Raw genomic sequence first — 15596 nt, 5'->3', positions numbered from 1 at the left:
GCAGTTCCAAGATTTGACTCTTTTAAAAGAAAAGATGAAAAACTTAGCCCAGAAATTCCAGGATTTGAAGAAACTTATAAAGAATTCTCTTTTCCAATGAGCAAAAGGGGAGAAATTCAAAAATGTCTTGAATATTCTATATATTAAGGGAGGGCCAAGCCATCATACTTTCTATTTTATTTATGTATATGTTCATTGTGCATAGGTGTTTGCCCACAAGTGACTATGAGCCACATGCATCCAGGACCAACAGAGGCCAGAACAAAACATCAGAATTGGAGTTATACCTCATTAGCAACAACGTAAGTGTGGGGACTTGAACCTGGCTAACCTGAAAGAGCAACAAGTGATTATTGCAGGATTCTTCTTGTGTTCTTGCTCGTCCTTCTTGTTAAGGTGAGAGATGGGACCTGAATCAAGTTTCTTTCTTGAGGTAAGATCCACAGTGAGAAGAAACACGACTCTGAACAGATCAGAAGAGACTATAGCTTCAGAAATATAGAATAAGTAAGAAAAGGCATTTCTTGTGTTATGAGCAACTGACATTTGATGTGGTGAACTGGGCAGGAAGCCTGGCTAACATAAGTTGGCATGGGTAGTCCATAATTAGGTAATTGTTTCATGGGAGCTTAACCCTCATGAATAAGATTAGGGCTCTTAGCAGGACAAGAGTCAAGAGATTGCTCTGCTTCCCCCCTTTCTCTGCCTTATACGGATACATCAAGAAGTTTGCATCTACATTCCAGGAAGAAAGAGTCATCAATCTTTATATTTGGCAGCAGCTTACTATACACTTCAGTCTCTAGACCTGGAGGAAAGAAATGTTTATTGTTTCAGGCAACTAGACTATGATGTCTTACAGGAGCTTGAACACACTAAAACACCTGCTTAGTGAGCAAACTTATATTTTTATGATAGTTAATAGTTTTATGCATATTTAAAATTTATTTGATATTATGATACTTAAGAAAACTTCCAAAATGACTACAAAGAAAGAAAGAAATCTAAATAGACACAATTTAAAAGACTGAGAAAAATGACACATCATTGACAGGCTTCTATATCCAAACTGTTTTATAAGCTAATTGATTCCAATCTCTCTAAGAAGATATTCTTCTTAAATGATACATGAAGGCAATTTTGCAATTTAATAAGTTATAAAATCATCATACTTCATTTTGTAAAATGAACACAACCAAAATAATGTCGATCATAAGTAACTAAAAACAAAACAAGAGGAAGGCAACAAGGGAAGGAGAGAGTGGGGGAGAAAAATAGTCTCCTAAGAATAAGAAGGAATGGGTGAAAGAGAAGGAAGTCCATAAGAGGAGGGGAATCTCAAAGAGTCATTTGTAGTCATGTGATACTTTCAGTTGGACTGGCTTTTGTCTCTTTGTTACTGTCATACCGTGTGACTTTTCCTATGGAGACATGACAAGCAAGCGTCTAATCCTCCAGACAGGACATCAACAGACCAAAGATGTGGTTTTATCGAGGTTTAGCCTAGCAAACCAGTCATCCTTTTGAGTTATTCACAGAAGCATGGAAGAAAGGTGAACAAAGACAGCTGCACTGTATTCAAGTCCACCTTGGCACCATGGATGTCTTAGGAGGCTGCTCTCCTGGGGCTCATTTCACATATTTTAGGCAGCTCCACCGGTCTCCTCATCCCAGTGATTGTTTTCTGCTCTCATACCTGTAGGGGTGCACTGACTCTTGCAACTTTATTAATTGTGCTTCATGTATGAGCTTGTATAGCATATGGGCTTTATTCTCCTGAGACAGGGTTTCTCACTGGACCAGTAGGTTGCTTCGGATACTATCCCTTCCTCCACATCAACACCACGTGATCGCTTTGTACAAAAAGAGTAAGGGCACTCAGGAATTCCTAGTAGAACAGATATTAGCAAATTGAGCCTTAAATCTTGGAACACTGTTGTTAAAACGAAAACAGAAATGCTTTTTGCCTGTGACTGGAGTTCCCTGAATTCAGGAGGACAATCCTTCCACTCCTTATCCACTCTGCTTTCTAGGTGACTAACTCTTGTTATCTTTCCCCTTTCCTCTCATTAAAGAAATCTGTAAATTAACTAAAAGCTTCCAAAATATTTCAAAGCTGGTACTGAGGACAGATTTACAGAAGACAAAGGGTCTAAGTTTATATTTTACTATCTCTATGAACTTTGAAGTGTTTTTTTTTTTCTGAGTGTCACCATTCTCAAATCTCTAATTTAAGAACATTGCCTATAGTAATTAGCGGAAGAGATTAAGGAAAATATGATCAAATCCTTAAGTAATTAGCCATAAGCTTGGTGCTTCAGTTGTTTTTCTAGCATTCCTTTATGGACATAAAATACACCAGTAGTTATTAGGGACATCAATATATTTTATGACAAGTAGCTTGTTACATGCATTTAAAGTAGAGGTCAATTATCAGTGGAATAGTATAAGGCACATGGACTTTAAGTATGTATTAGTTCCAAGGAAAACATTCGTGTAAGCAAGCATATTACTTCCCCCCACACCCAAATAGCAATATTCATTTTCTGACATTCTTTTCCTGAAGTATTAAGACTTCTGTTTCAACATATAAAGCAATGTTTAAGACTACATAAACATTTGCACACCACCAGTACGAGGGGAAAAAAAGAAGCACATTATTATCTAAGATCTTCAGTATGGAACTCCTTGTAGATGCTTTCCATTTTTTCTCTATTTTTTTTTTTCTACAGAAGATCGTCAACGGTGGCAGAGGAGGGGTCCTCCCAGGGATAAATTTTGTCACATAATATATTTTTTAAGGAAACTTTGAAGAGAGGCGGATGGGAAAAGCTCTCCTGGTTCCTTTCAAAGGATTAGTAGCCATGATCTGACCTGAAATTCAGGTCTTGTGATGCCTTTCCAAGACATGCCTCACTTTGAGAAAGTAGTAACAACCTTACTACTAAAATCTGTGTTAATTGGATACCAACAGTTAAAACGCAAGGGAGCTTTGGAAGGCCTAGAAAGGCACAAACATTCTCACTAATATTAATCTTCTAGAAATGAAGAAATGCACCTCACTAAAGAACAAAACCCATTCTTCTGCAATATGTTCTAGGGTCATTTTGCATTTCTCTCAAAAATGTAAAGTTTCAGCGCCCACAAATTTATTGCCTATCAAAGTCCTGGGAATATGTTTAGGGAAGAGTTCTGCGATTCTACAAAGGAGGCAAAGCTTTGTCTTCATCCATGTATATTTTAGGAATTCCCCCCACGTGGCTTAATTGAAAGCCTGCTTTGAGTATGGGAAGAGGTAAGTCAGACTTCAGCTGGTAGACTCTGCTTTAGAAAGATTCTGATACCTGACGCACGCAATGAGTGAGGGCCAGCTCTCTAAAACCGGTTTAACTTTACACAGCCTAACCAGAATCCTTGAGGCAGGCGGTACTCTGATGATAAGCAAAGCCCCAAGCGCTTTTCTTTCACAAAATATGTAAATGGTGGCACCGGAAGAAAGCCCAGGAACCCTCATCCCTAGACTCCTTTACTGATTCTGCAAGAGTAGAAGAGCAAGCCCTATGCAATTGTTATACTCCCAAAGACAAAGACCTTGGTAGGCAACTAGTGCCCATCCTTTTAGCTGAGTGGGTTAGAAGACAGATGTAGAATAGCTCGTGGGGCGGGGGGGGGGGGAGGGGGTCGAAGGGAGGGATAATCTGTTTTACGTGGGGCTTCCCCAGACCCACCCAGCAAGCCGCCGGCCTAGCCCTGCGCGCTGGGAGGACGCAGCAGGCAGCCGCAGTGACCTCTGCGTCAGGAGGTGGTGGGGAGGAGAGGAGGCTCCCAGCCTGCAGACCAGGCTCGATCCTTGGCGCCGGTTCCCCGCCCGCAGCCTGTCGGGGGGCCGCAGCACAGGCTGGCTGGGCACGTGGGAGCCTCCGTCACACCCTCACTCATACACACACACACACACACACACACACACACACACACACACACACACACACACACACACACACACAGGCGCGCGCGCGCGCGCACTCACACACACATACACACATAAACCAAAACACACACACCAGGAACCGCGCACCAGCATCCCGTGCCATTTGAGTGGCAGACACAGGCGCTCACGAATCTCTTGGTGCCAGCCTGCAGGACAGCGACTCCCGAAACCAAGCCTGTCCTTGGCAAGCTGTTTCTGCTCTCCAGACAGCTCCTCTGCAGCTTCTGGCCCCGTTACCTGGATCCGACCCTTTCTCGACCTAGGAAACAGTAAGAGGTGCAGGCTCCAGAAGCACCAGAGGTAATGTCACGCTCCGGTGCTGGAGCACCGCCGGGGGTAGGGTGGGGCTCTCTCTTAGACACCCTAGAGTCAGACGCCGGAAAGGACAGCAGGATGCAGGGATGGAGCTCCAGAAAGATTCAGACTGGCTCCTGGGACGGAAGGAGGAAGGGCGAAGGGAAACGCGGAAGAATGAAACTGGTTTCTGAGGATACCCTCCGGCTCTGCGTCCTGCACCTGTGCAAATTAGGGTTCGGGTGGGTGGGGGTCCGAGGCGGCACTTGTGGGGAGAAACACGTGGGTCAAAACGTGCCGCCATCCTTCCTAACCTAGGTGGAAACTGCCTGGTGCATCCGAGGAGACAGGCACCTTTCCAAATCGAGCAGGGAGTTGACGGGTGCGGGCGGGGGGGGAGGGGTTGACAGGGGAAGTCCGAGAGGAAAGTTGGTGTCAGAGCTGCGCTGCGCTGCCGAAGTAAATTGGAATCTAATCTTCATAAGGGCGGGAGGTGAGGCGAAAGAGTAGCGAGCCTTTTTCCTGAGGGCTCGTGGATCATTTGCCACAGCACCACAGTCTATCAAGCACGATATTTCGTGAACCGGATTCGATTCTCTCCCGCTGGAGGCATCCTGTGATGGGCTGCCCGAAAACCAGCCTTTAGGCGAACACTCGGCACGTGGTTGCTGAAGAAAGCGTAGCATCGCGTTTCTCTGCATCCTGGAATCGGAAAGGGCGACTGAGAGGGTCGTGGCGAGAATGGTGGCACAGGGATCTTAAGGAACTGCTGGGGCTGGAGAGGGACTGGGCATCCCTACGCCTTCTACGTAGTCCACGCACTTGGTTGCTCTGTGTGTGACAGGGCAGAAAAATTTGAATATAGGAATGTTGTACACCGGAGCGAAAGCCTCACTCTCTTAACTTGCTCACCAGCCTTAAGCAAAGGAATGAATCTGAATCCCATCGGGGTACTGGGCTAGGGTAGGAGTGGGGTCTGAGTGGCCAGAGAGAGTCTGCTTTCAAGGGCTCCAAGGGAGTTTGTTTTTTTTTTTTTTTTTTTTTTTTTTTTTTTTTTTTTTTTTTTTTTTTTTTTTTTTTATCAGTGAGCTGAGAAGCGGCATTGAAAGTGCTCCTTAACATAGCTAATCTGGCATCTTTCTTTCCCTTTCCACCCTAGTGGAGAAAGGTTGGAGTAGGACTGGGCGGGGCCCAGAGGCCAGCGTGGTGACGTAGCAAGTGTTTGGGTGCTTATGCAAATAATCCTGCAGCCATTGCCTCTGGGCCACCCTCTCTGTCTCTTTACACTTAAAGACATACCCATTCCTAGATCTGGGTTCTTCATTGCAGACCTGAGAATGTTGTGGGGAATAAAGGCTTTGCTTTAGGGGCTCTATTTGGGATCTTTTTATTCTCTTCTGTAAAACCTATCTTATTGCTTCCAGTGTTTGGTCACTTTCTGGAAAGGCAAGATCAGAGAGCAGTTGCATCATGCTTCAACCCCCAAACGTCTCGTTTCTTAATTACATCTTATTAAAAACGGACCTGATTGCATCTTTCTCAACTTTCTTAGCCTGGAGTGGTTTAGGCACTTTATAAATACTTGATGGAATGAGTGAGGTTTCTTGTTTATTCATAAACAATATGTATATTCCTCTCACATTAACTCAGATTTTGTATCATTCTAGGAAATTTAAAACTAAATTAACTGACCACTTTTCTCCAAGAGAAACTTTGAGTGCATTCTTTTTGTGTTGGTAGGAGACAAGAATTAACAAATTTTGAAAGGAAGTTAGTGTCTCGTGTTTATTATTGAAAAGATATATTACTACACATTATCTAGATGGTTTAAGAATCATTGTAAAATTCCAATAACTATGACCCAAGCTGTGACCTTTAATGGAATTTAAGAAGTATTTATACATGTTTCTGGAAGACAAGTGTTTTTTTAAAAATCTAATTAACAATAAATAGGGAGTTTTAAAATTGAGTGCTCTAGCCTTTAAGAGATGGACAGAACGTTTTTCTATAAATTATTGAAACCTCTGAAAACGATTTAAGATAGATATTACAAGTTGAGCTTTATGTGTATAATCATACTTTTACCCAGCTTTAGCATGTGCATGTTTAAAAATATTTCTCTGTCTTGAAAATGTACAAAATAGGAAATACTTTGATGTTTCTTTAAACTCTGGAGTTATATGCAGCCAGTTTAAAAACGTGATTCCCTTAGAATGGTAAAGCAGGAAGAGACTCCAGTGGTCTAGTGGTTATTCCAACCTCCAGGGTTTACTTTTCTTTTGCTTCTTCATATATCACTGAACTTTTTGTTGAAAATTATGTTAATTCTTTACCACGACATATGCACAACTGGATATAATAATACATCAATATGCAGACTTGATGGTGAAGTGATTTCTGGGCAGATGGTGTTATTAACAAAACTCCATAGGCGTAGTGGGATGCACGGAAGGTATCCAGTTTTCCATGGTCCGAATCTTTCTTCTTAGTCTTGGTTTATGAACAACTTTACTCTTCTGCTGGTATTCAGTAATGCTTTATGAACTTCTTATGCTACAGTGTCAGCTGTGGTCAGACATTATTATTTTCTTTGAGAAATTTCAACCCTAAAGATAGGCATGCAGCAGCATAGTTTAAAATATAATTGCTTGATTCAGGAAAGAGAGAAATGCTTTAGCCTTCTTGGCCAGCTAACTTAATATCTGTGGGGATTAATCCACCAAGCTGTCCTCTGAGCATGAATGTTATGAGTAGAATGGCTCGTCATGGAAGCTTTTCCATGCATCAGACTGGAAAAGATCACAAAGATGACTCAGGGGATGGACGAAGGCCCAATCACTTTCAGATGTTGTGTGTGACCACAGAGACTGAGAGAGCTTTATAAAGAACAACTTGGTAATACCTATCAAAATCATAAAAGTAGTTTTGATACATCCGTTTCACCATCAGGAATTTATTCTGTAGATTCATAAATGTAAGAGATGCAAAACTGTTTACTCGGATTTTCTAACATAAATGATCATATGCGATTTATATGTACAAAATGTAAACACAAAGGACATTGTACGGCTATTAAAATAAGTCTAGTATGTTAAGATAAAAAGTGTGAACTTCTAACCTCAAAAGCAAAAGAAGCGAAGACTTAGAATTAAATAGTTATATGGAAATGAATAGGTAGGGAAAGACATTGTAAAAGTAAAAAAGGTCAAATAAGAGCTCTTGGTAGAGAATACTCAGGCATTCATTAGCTTGATTTTATTGCTGCCTGAGTACCACACTACCAAGGGCCCTCATTTGACCTTTTCACATTTACAATGTTTTTTGCAAAATTTGGAAACAACAGTAAAAAAGGTTTAATACTTTTTGACTTTTTACTTCATTATCTTGATTATATTGAGTACAAAAGTCAACAGGTATTAAACTTTTTTACTATTGATTTCAAATTCATAAGGAATTTACTTTCAATAATTTTTTCATTATTTGTTTTATTTTTGAAAATAATAAATACAACATTTCACCCTCCTTTTTTTCCTCCAAACCCTCCATACAGACCTCTGCTTTCTTTCAAATTCTTGGCCTTATCTTTTTCATTGACTATTGTTTTATATATCTATATATGTGTATACGTGTGTGTGTATGTACATATATCAGTATATACAATGTTACTTTCATGCAGGTTTTCTGGGTTCATTCATGTAGCACAAGTTCTAGTAGGTCTTAATAATAAAAGCCAGGAGTCAGACACAGGGAAATACTAAAAGATTAGAAAGACGAAGGAATAAGACCATAGCCACCTTACCTCTCAACTTCCCAGCTGAAAAGAGACTGAACTCCTGTCTCCTAACACCTTATCTCTTCCTCTCTCTGCACAGCCATACGACTTCCCATCTGTCTATATATACCTCCAGACAGCTGTAGTTAGCAAGTGACTAGCTCTGCCCCCATCTTCAGGCAAGCTTATTTGTACAAGCAAGATGTCACCACAGGTTCACTATTTGGTATCTGATAACCAACTAATGAGACCTCCCCTGCGTAAAACTGTTCCTTTTGCTCTGCTCTGAGCATTCCTTAGCTGCTTGTAGGTGGTTTTTTTTCTTGTAGGTTTCAGACCCTCTTAGACTTTTTTCTCTCTTTGCAGCAAAGAATATTAAGGAAAACTATAATAAATAAAAATTCAAAGCTTTGGAACCAAGTCCCCATCTACAAAACACTCCCATATGCAGGGCTCAAGGAACATTGAGGAAGAAGGGCAGAAATATTGTATGAGCCAGACAATCAGGAAGTTTGCTGTGAGGCTGTCTCCTAGCAATGTCAGAAGGCCACCTACAAAGTTTAACCTACATGGATGCTTAAACATGAATTAAACAAGGACACAAGAGGAGATATGACAAAGTGGTTGGGAGATAGCCCATATGGCCTCAATATTTTTCAGAATAAAATTACATAAGAGGAAATTTAAGGTATAATTTATTAACCATCTCCCTCACAGTTTCAGTTACAGTATGTTTAGTTGACTAGCTAAATTTAGTTGGGTATATAAAGACATAAAAATAAATAAACACAGAGACAAACAAAAAGCACTTTTTAAAAATATCAGTGAATGTATGAAAGACTTAACTTTAGTTAGAGTTAGAGATAGTCACGCCCCAGCCAGAAACCACTCTCCTGCCATCAGAAACTCCTGAAGGTCTAGTGCTCAGAGCAGCTGTAGGCACTCAGATCACGCCTTCAGGCTCTCTCAGGTTTTATGTGAGCATAGTTGCCCCACATTGGGCATCATTTTGTAGGCAGAGATTACTCATTCATTTTCCAGTCACTCAGACCCAAAAAAGTCACAGAAACTATATTAATTAAAACACTGCTTGACCTATTAGCTTAAGCTTCTTATTAACTAACAGTTAAATCTTAAATTAACCCATTCTTCTTGTTTTATATTTTACCACTAGGCTTGTGGTATACCCATAAAGTTCTGGGGGCATCTGTCTCCTTCAGCAGCTACATGATGTCTCTCCTTTTGACTCTGCCTACTCTCTCTATACATCTCTTCCAGCGTCGCTATATTCTGCCCTGCTATAGGCCAAAGAAGCTTTTTTATTAACCAATGAATAAGGCATATTCATAGCATACAAAGAGAAATATCACATCAATTCTTAAATCATTGACTTTGCTTTAATAATAGTACAGAAAAATCCCAGCTTGCAGAAAATACCTAGGTCTCCTTTCCATGGTCAAAGCCATTTCATTCCATTTTATTCCATTTCAAGTATGCTATATAATATAATTATGCAGTAAACACATAGCTTTCTGAGTGCATAGTCATCTTCATTCTCATTAGATTTTTTATGTGTACCAATAGGTTGCTCCCTTGCATGGGTGAACCAGGGTTTAAGCATTTACCCAGAGGATGACATCTGGGTTATTTCCAATCTGGAGCTTTGTGAGAGAAGTTGCTAGGGAGATTCCTGTACAGGTGTTTATGGAACATACCTTGAATTTATCTAGGGCATGGGCTTAGGAATGTAATTGCTAAGGACTATAGTATAATTCCATGCTCAATGTTAAAGCAGATTCCGAAAGAGAAATCACCTGTTTTCTGGAGTAGTGGCCATACTTACATTCTCACCAAGTATAAATCAGTGGTCCACTTTTTATTCATCCTCAAGGGAATATAGACCTTATTATGGGTATGTAGTACTACTTCATTGTGACTTTGTTTCCTTATTTAATGTTAACACGGACCCTTTTGTTGTGTTTGCCATCCACATAACATTCAGTGGAGTTTCCACTAGTTTCTTCACTCAGGTAGTACTTTATATGTATTATTTGTCATTTATTGATCTATTGGTTTGTTTATTTACTTTCAAAGAGTTTCTCTACGTAACACTCTAATCTATCCTGGGACTTGCTCTATAGAACAGGTTGGCCTTTAGTTTACAGAGATCAACTAGCCTCTGCCTCTTGAGTCCTGAGATTAAAGGTGTTCACCACCACCTCCCTGTTTGTACTTTGTATTTTTAATGGATGAGTTTAAGGGTCTTATAGACTTATAGTACTATGTTTTTTCACTGTGTGATCTTTGAGCAATTTCTCTAATTGGGACCAAATTCATGGTCTTTGTCTCATTATGCTAGTGCTTTACTCCTTACTTAAAAATGACACAGTGGTTAAGAGCACTGCCTGCTCCTCCAAAGGTCATGAGTTCAATTCCCAGCAACGACGTGGTGGCCCACAACCATCTGTAATGAAATATGGGGCCCTTGAGGAAGAGACCTGCTCAGTCATCCACATCAACATAGACCTTGAAACCCGATATGAACAAGGTCAACACAATCTTCATAAATGGGCTGCCCAGGCATCCTTCATAAACAATCAGCACCTTTTATTAAAGTTTTGCTTGTTTCTCTCTGTTCTTTTCTTAATTAAAAAAAATAAAATAATGTAATTACACCACTTTCCTATTCCCTGTCCTACTCTGATGACATAAGCCACCAAACAATCCCACACCAGTTCAGAATTGTAAATAATAAAATGGTTATTTACTTAAGGGGAAAACTTACAGATCACTGTCCTAGACAACACTCCTCTGCATTAACAGGAACAGAGTCTAAAAGCCAGAAGCAGGACCTGAAAGAAGGAGAGCTGGGCGCCATTTACTGCTGCTTTTACAGTATAAGAGACCATGTCCAAGTGGGCTGGCATCTTAAAGGCTATTGGCTAAAAGAGCAGAATGCGCACCTAGAACACTACTTTCAACCTCTCCCATGTTCCCCCTTTACCATGTAAACTGATGGCCTCTTTTAGATTACGATTATATACATGTATATGCACGTGTGTGCGTGTGTGCATACAAATGCACAAATATATAAATATAACCCTCTGAGTTCACTTATTGTGGCTTGTCTGTATATCATTTCAGAACCCATTATTTCATATTAGATAACCAATGAGGGGTCATATTCCTTTTATAGGCTATTTTTTTCTCTTCTAACAGTCATTAATTGCTTGTGGTTCTTTGAGAAAAGGTGAGAGAGACTCCCTGGACTCTACATTAGCATTTCATGGTTTAGGTCTTGTTTAGAAAGCCATGTTGTTGAAATATTGTGGATGCAGCTTCCCAGTCATTTCTAGGAAACACAATCTAATAGCAGATTTTTCTGGTATTCAGCTTCCTCCTGTACAATATTCACTGACCCATAGGTTCAGAATTTCTACTGTAGATGTGTCTTTTGCCGTGGATACCACACAATCCATTGATCTCTCATCAGTTTGTTTATTTTTTATTGTTTGTTTTCATCTTCTTTATAGATCTATTAATAGTGGAAAAGTATACTTTGAAGCATAGCTTATTACCTTTTGTTTTGCTGGATCTTGGTTTTGATCTCCCATCTGAGAGATCTCTTTTCTTAGCTCTAGGTTTCCAAGACTTTTCCTGGCTATGTGTTTTGTGTTTTATATTCAAGTCTATAAACCATTCTGAGTTAACTATTGTATAATATTTTAAACATAGTTCATCCAGAGTTGGACTAAGGATGCTAAGTTGTTTTTTGAATGGCTTATTAAAAATCACCTTTTTTTCCTATTGACATTACCTTTGTATTTTATTAAAAATTCTCTATTCATATTTTATTCATGTATTTTTTTCTGGATAGAATACTCATTCCATGGTTTCATGAATTTACTTTTATGTTATCCCCATTCAGTATTCATTATTTATATTTTACTTCTTGTGTTGTTTGCATTCTCAGTAGCACTTTGTGTTTTAATAATTATGGTTTTATATTTCTTTCCACAGACTCTCTATTGTGCTCATTCTTCTTTTCAATTCATAATATTTCTTCCTGTATTTTCATGATGTTTGGGTTGTTGGAAATAAGTTATTTTTTTGAATAGTGGAACGTTTCTCTTTTTTTCCTCAATTATGACATGTAGTTTTGCTGGGTATATTAGTTTAGGCAGACTGCCAGAGTCCTTTAGAATTTGAAAAGCATTCCTGCAGATTTTTCTATCTTTCAGAGCTTTCATGGAGAAATCAGCTATTGTTATCATGGGTTTGTTTTTTTACATGTGGCTTGAACTTAATTGTTTTTATAGCTTTCAATAAATTTTTTTCCATGTGTAGCTAGTGTTTTAACTATATATACCTGGGTATTTTCTTTCTAGTCTTGTCTATTTAGTGATCTGTTTGCTTCTGGTGTCTGTATTAGTGTGTCTTTCCTTAGGTTAGAGATGTTTTCTTCTATGATCTTGTTGAAGATTGGTCTATATTATTGACTTGAAATTCTTCTCTTTCATCCACACCTGCAATTCAAAAAGTTGGTTTTTTACATGGTGACTCACATTTCCTGTATGTTACTTTCCTGTGTTGTCTTGCATTTTAATTCTCCTTACTTATTTATTCTTAACCTACTTTATCATTGAATCCTGGCAGTCTTGACTTTTCCTACTTATAAGGCTTTCCTTTGCATTTTTTAGTTGAGTTATAGGGTTTTCAATTCCATTTTCATTTCATTACGAGTTTTTCTCAATGTTTCTATTTCCTTACTGAATTCTGTTCTCAAATCCTGGATTTTCTTTCTCATCCATTATCCTTATGTTTGTGTTTTCTTGGGCATCACTCTAGTATTTATTCCTGCTAAACTCCTTTTCCTTAATTTTATTGAACTTCTGTTTGTGTCTTCTTTGAATTTTTTGATGGAGTTTATGATTATTCTATGAAATGTTGTTGTCCTGGGGTTCATCTAGGTAATTCTTATGGCAAACATTTCTAAATGTCTGGTAGATTTGGGACAGAAGGTACCATATATTTAACTATCTATAAATTTTTGGCTGGAGGATAAGGATTTCTTCTTCACAAAAGGAACTTAAATCTAATCAGAAAATAGTGTTGCCTGCCATTTCTGTACCACTATTGTACCAGTGGGCATTTTTTGGCAGGATTTCCATTATTGTAGCTCACAGAATTCACAGCTGGGTGTGATTAGTGATTACTGTCTCCTTTGATAGTTTGAATGGTACTCCTAGCTCTATGAAAGTTAACTAGTAGGGATAATTCTTCCAGGTGTATAGCAGGTTAATTTTTCTATGTTCTTTGGTTCCAGTATTTGATGTCTTTTACAGTACAGTCTAATTTCAAGTACAGGAGATATAAATCAACAGCAACAGTAATAGCTTGCAACATTTTGAGTGGTTTTTTAAGGTACCCCATTGTTTAATAACTCCATAAAAAGTAGCTCATTTATGGTGATATTTTGTTTGCACCTTAACAAATAAAGGTTGCCTGAAGATCAGAGTGTGAAGTTAGCCACACTTGTCAATGACAGAGACCAGGCAGTGGTGGTACACACCTTTCATCCCAGCACTAGGGAGATAGAGGCAGACAGATCTCGGTGAGGTTGAGACCATGTTAGGCTATAGGAGATGGCATCCATCTTAAAGAAAAACAGATCTAAGCAGTGGTGGCTTTTAACCTTTAATCCCAGCACTACAGTGGTAGAGACAGGAAGGGATATGGCTGGGCTGAGAGAGGAATATAAGGAGGAAGGAGACAGGAGGTGAGGATTCAATCTGAAGATTCATAATGATGCCGTTCAGTCTAAGGATTCCTAGGCACAGGATCGCCCATTCGGTCTGGTCATTTGGAAAGGAAAAAACTCTAGTGGCTGGCTGCTCTGCTTCTATAATATTTCAGGTTGCACCCGCTAACATCTGACTTGGGATTGTTATTATTAAGAACAATTAGAATTCTTGTTACACCCATTCCTGGTGTTGGATTCTGGTATCTAAGAGTTCATTGTTGCTCTTTTGTTGGGTAATCCACTTTAATTATTTTATTTATGTGTGTGAACTTCTTATAGTAGTTGGTTTCCATATATCTTTTTGGAAGGATGCTATGTTCGCCTCTCCAGGCCTTCTCCTATACTCTGTTCTCCATTTCCCATCTAATTAACCACCTCCTGTCCCATCATTCTCTTTTAACCCTTTATACCAAAATACCAGTGTCTTCCACCCCTACTTCATTAAAAAGTCCCTCCCAATAGCCTTTTGGTAATATTCTGATCTCTATCCTAATTGTGTCAGGCAGGGATAGCACTTGTCATTATTAATGCTATTATTTCATTGTTAAAATTTGAATATCCTAATATATATTTAATTATTCACTCATGTAAGCACATATGTGTGATTTCTGACATGCGTTCTACTGTGGGAAAATAATTGCTGTAAAACATCTGAAATATGGAGCAAAAATGACCAAAGTATCGAGGCAATTCTCCAACAAAGCTAGTTGTGTGACCTGGGAAAGGAAAAGAACATGAGAGAGGAGAAGAAAGAGAAAAACCTAGAGAAGAGCTGGCATCAAAATCATTTTTAAAAATGAAATAAAAGGAGAGTTTTTTTTAAAGAAAGCTGTTGGAATATCAGTAATCACTTTATGCCAGTAGAATTAGCAAAATGGCCAAAACCCTTACATAAGAGGGATTTCTAAATAAAGGCAACAATGAAGTAACTTAAGTATCTGTATATAAATGAGCTGAATTGAATTTGTAAATTAAATATGTATCCTGAAAAGTAACTCATGTTCTCACATGGCTTTATTGGTTAACACTGCCAAATACTTAATGGAGAAAGAATATAAACTCATTTATTTTCTTTCAGGAAATAAAAAAAATCACAAAACTCCAGTTATAAAAGCATTAAAATTAAAAAAACAAAATATGATATAAACATTACACTCACACTCTTAAAAAATCTGTACAGATATTTATTTTGTGTGTGTGTGTGTGGTGTGATAAGCACAATTTAGTATAATGAGACACTTTGATGAGGTGTGGCAGCCACACTTATCTGTGTGTTTAAGGATAAGGCTTAGAGTGTAGTAAGAAATTATTCTGTTCTAGCAAAGTACCAGGCATGATTACTGTCCTGTTGAGTGGCCTTAAGTCCAACTACACAGCAGTTGGTGGCCTCAACTTGTGAATGACAGTACTGGAACTGAGTAGGACTGTTAAACACTTTACCCCAGGCAGCATGCATAGCTTTTCTGGAACTGTGGATGCTAGACCACAAGGAAAAAGGTTTTTTATCGGTCAGATCCAGCTAAAGTCACCTGAATTCTAAGTCCTAAGTGTGTGGTGTCTTCAGCAATATGGTCCCACCTTCAACTCCATGAGGCAACAAATGATAACATATATGTCTACTCTATTTTGTTTGGAGAGTTACTTGGACTATCCTGACAAAACATTCAATAGGAGGTTTCTTGTGTCTGGACACAGTCCCAAGTGATACATCTCCATCATAAGTTCCTGTATTTATGGCT

At 38.9% G+C, this 15596-nt stretch overlaps 1 protein-coding gene across 1 annotated transcript in view; it reads left to right on the top strand.

Moving 5' to 3' along the window:
- The first annotated feature begins 3663 nt into the window (after positions 1–3663).
- Positions 3664–15596, top strand: part of Slc6a15 (solute carrier family 6 member 15) — a 48285-nt gene continuing 36352 nt past the window's right edge. Inside the window, exon 1 of the mRNA XM_075954373.1 lies at positions 3664–4288. The gene's annotated coding sequence lies outside the window, so the exon portion shown is untranslated. The remainder of the gene's footprint in view (positions 4289–15596) is intronic.

The sequence above is a fragment of the Microtus pennsylvanicus genome, chromosome 20 (assembly GCF_037038515.1).
Source record: "Microtus pennsylvanicus isolate mMicPen1 chromosome 20, mMicPen1.hap1, whole genome shotgun sequence".
NCBI lineage: Eukaryota > Metazoa > Chordata > Mammalia > Rodentia > Cricetidae > Microtus > Microtus pennsylvanicus.
The sequence above is the reverse complement of the archived record's forward strand: the minus strand, read 5'-3'. Positions and strand labels throughout refer to the sequence as shown.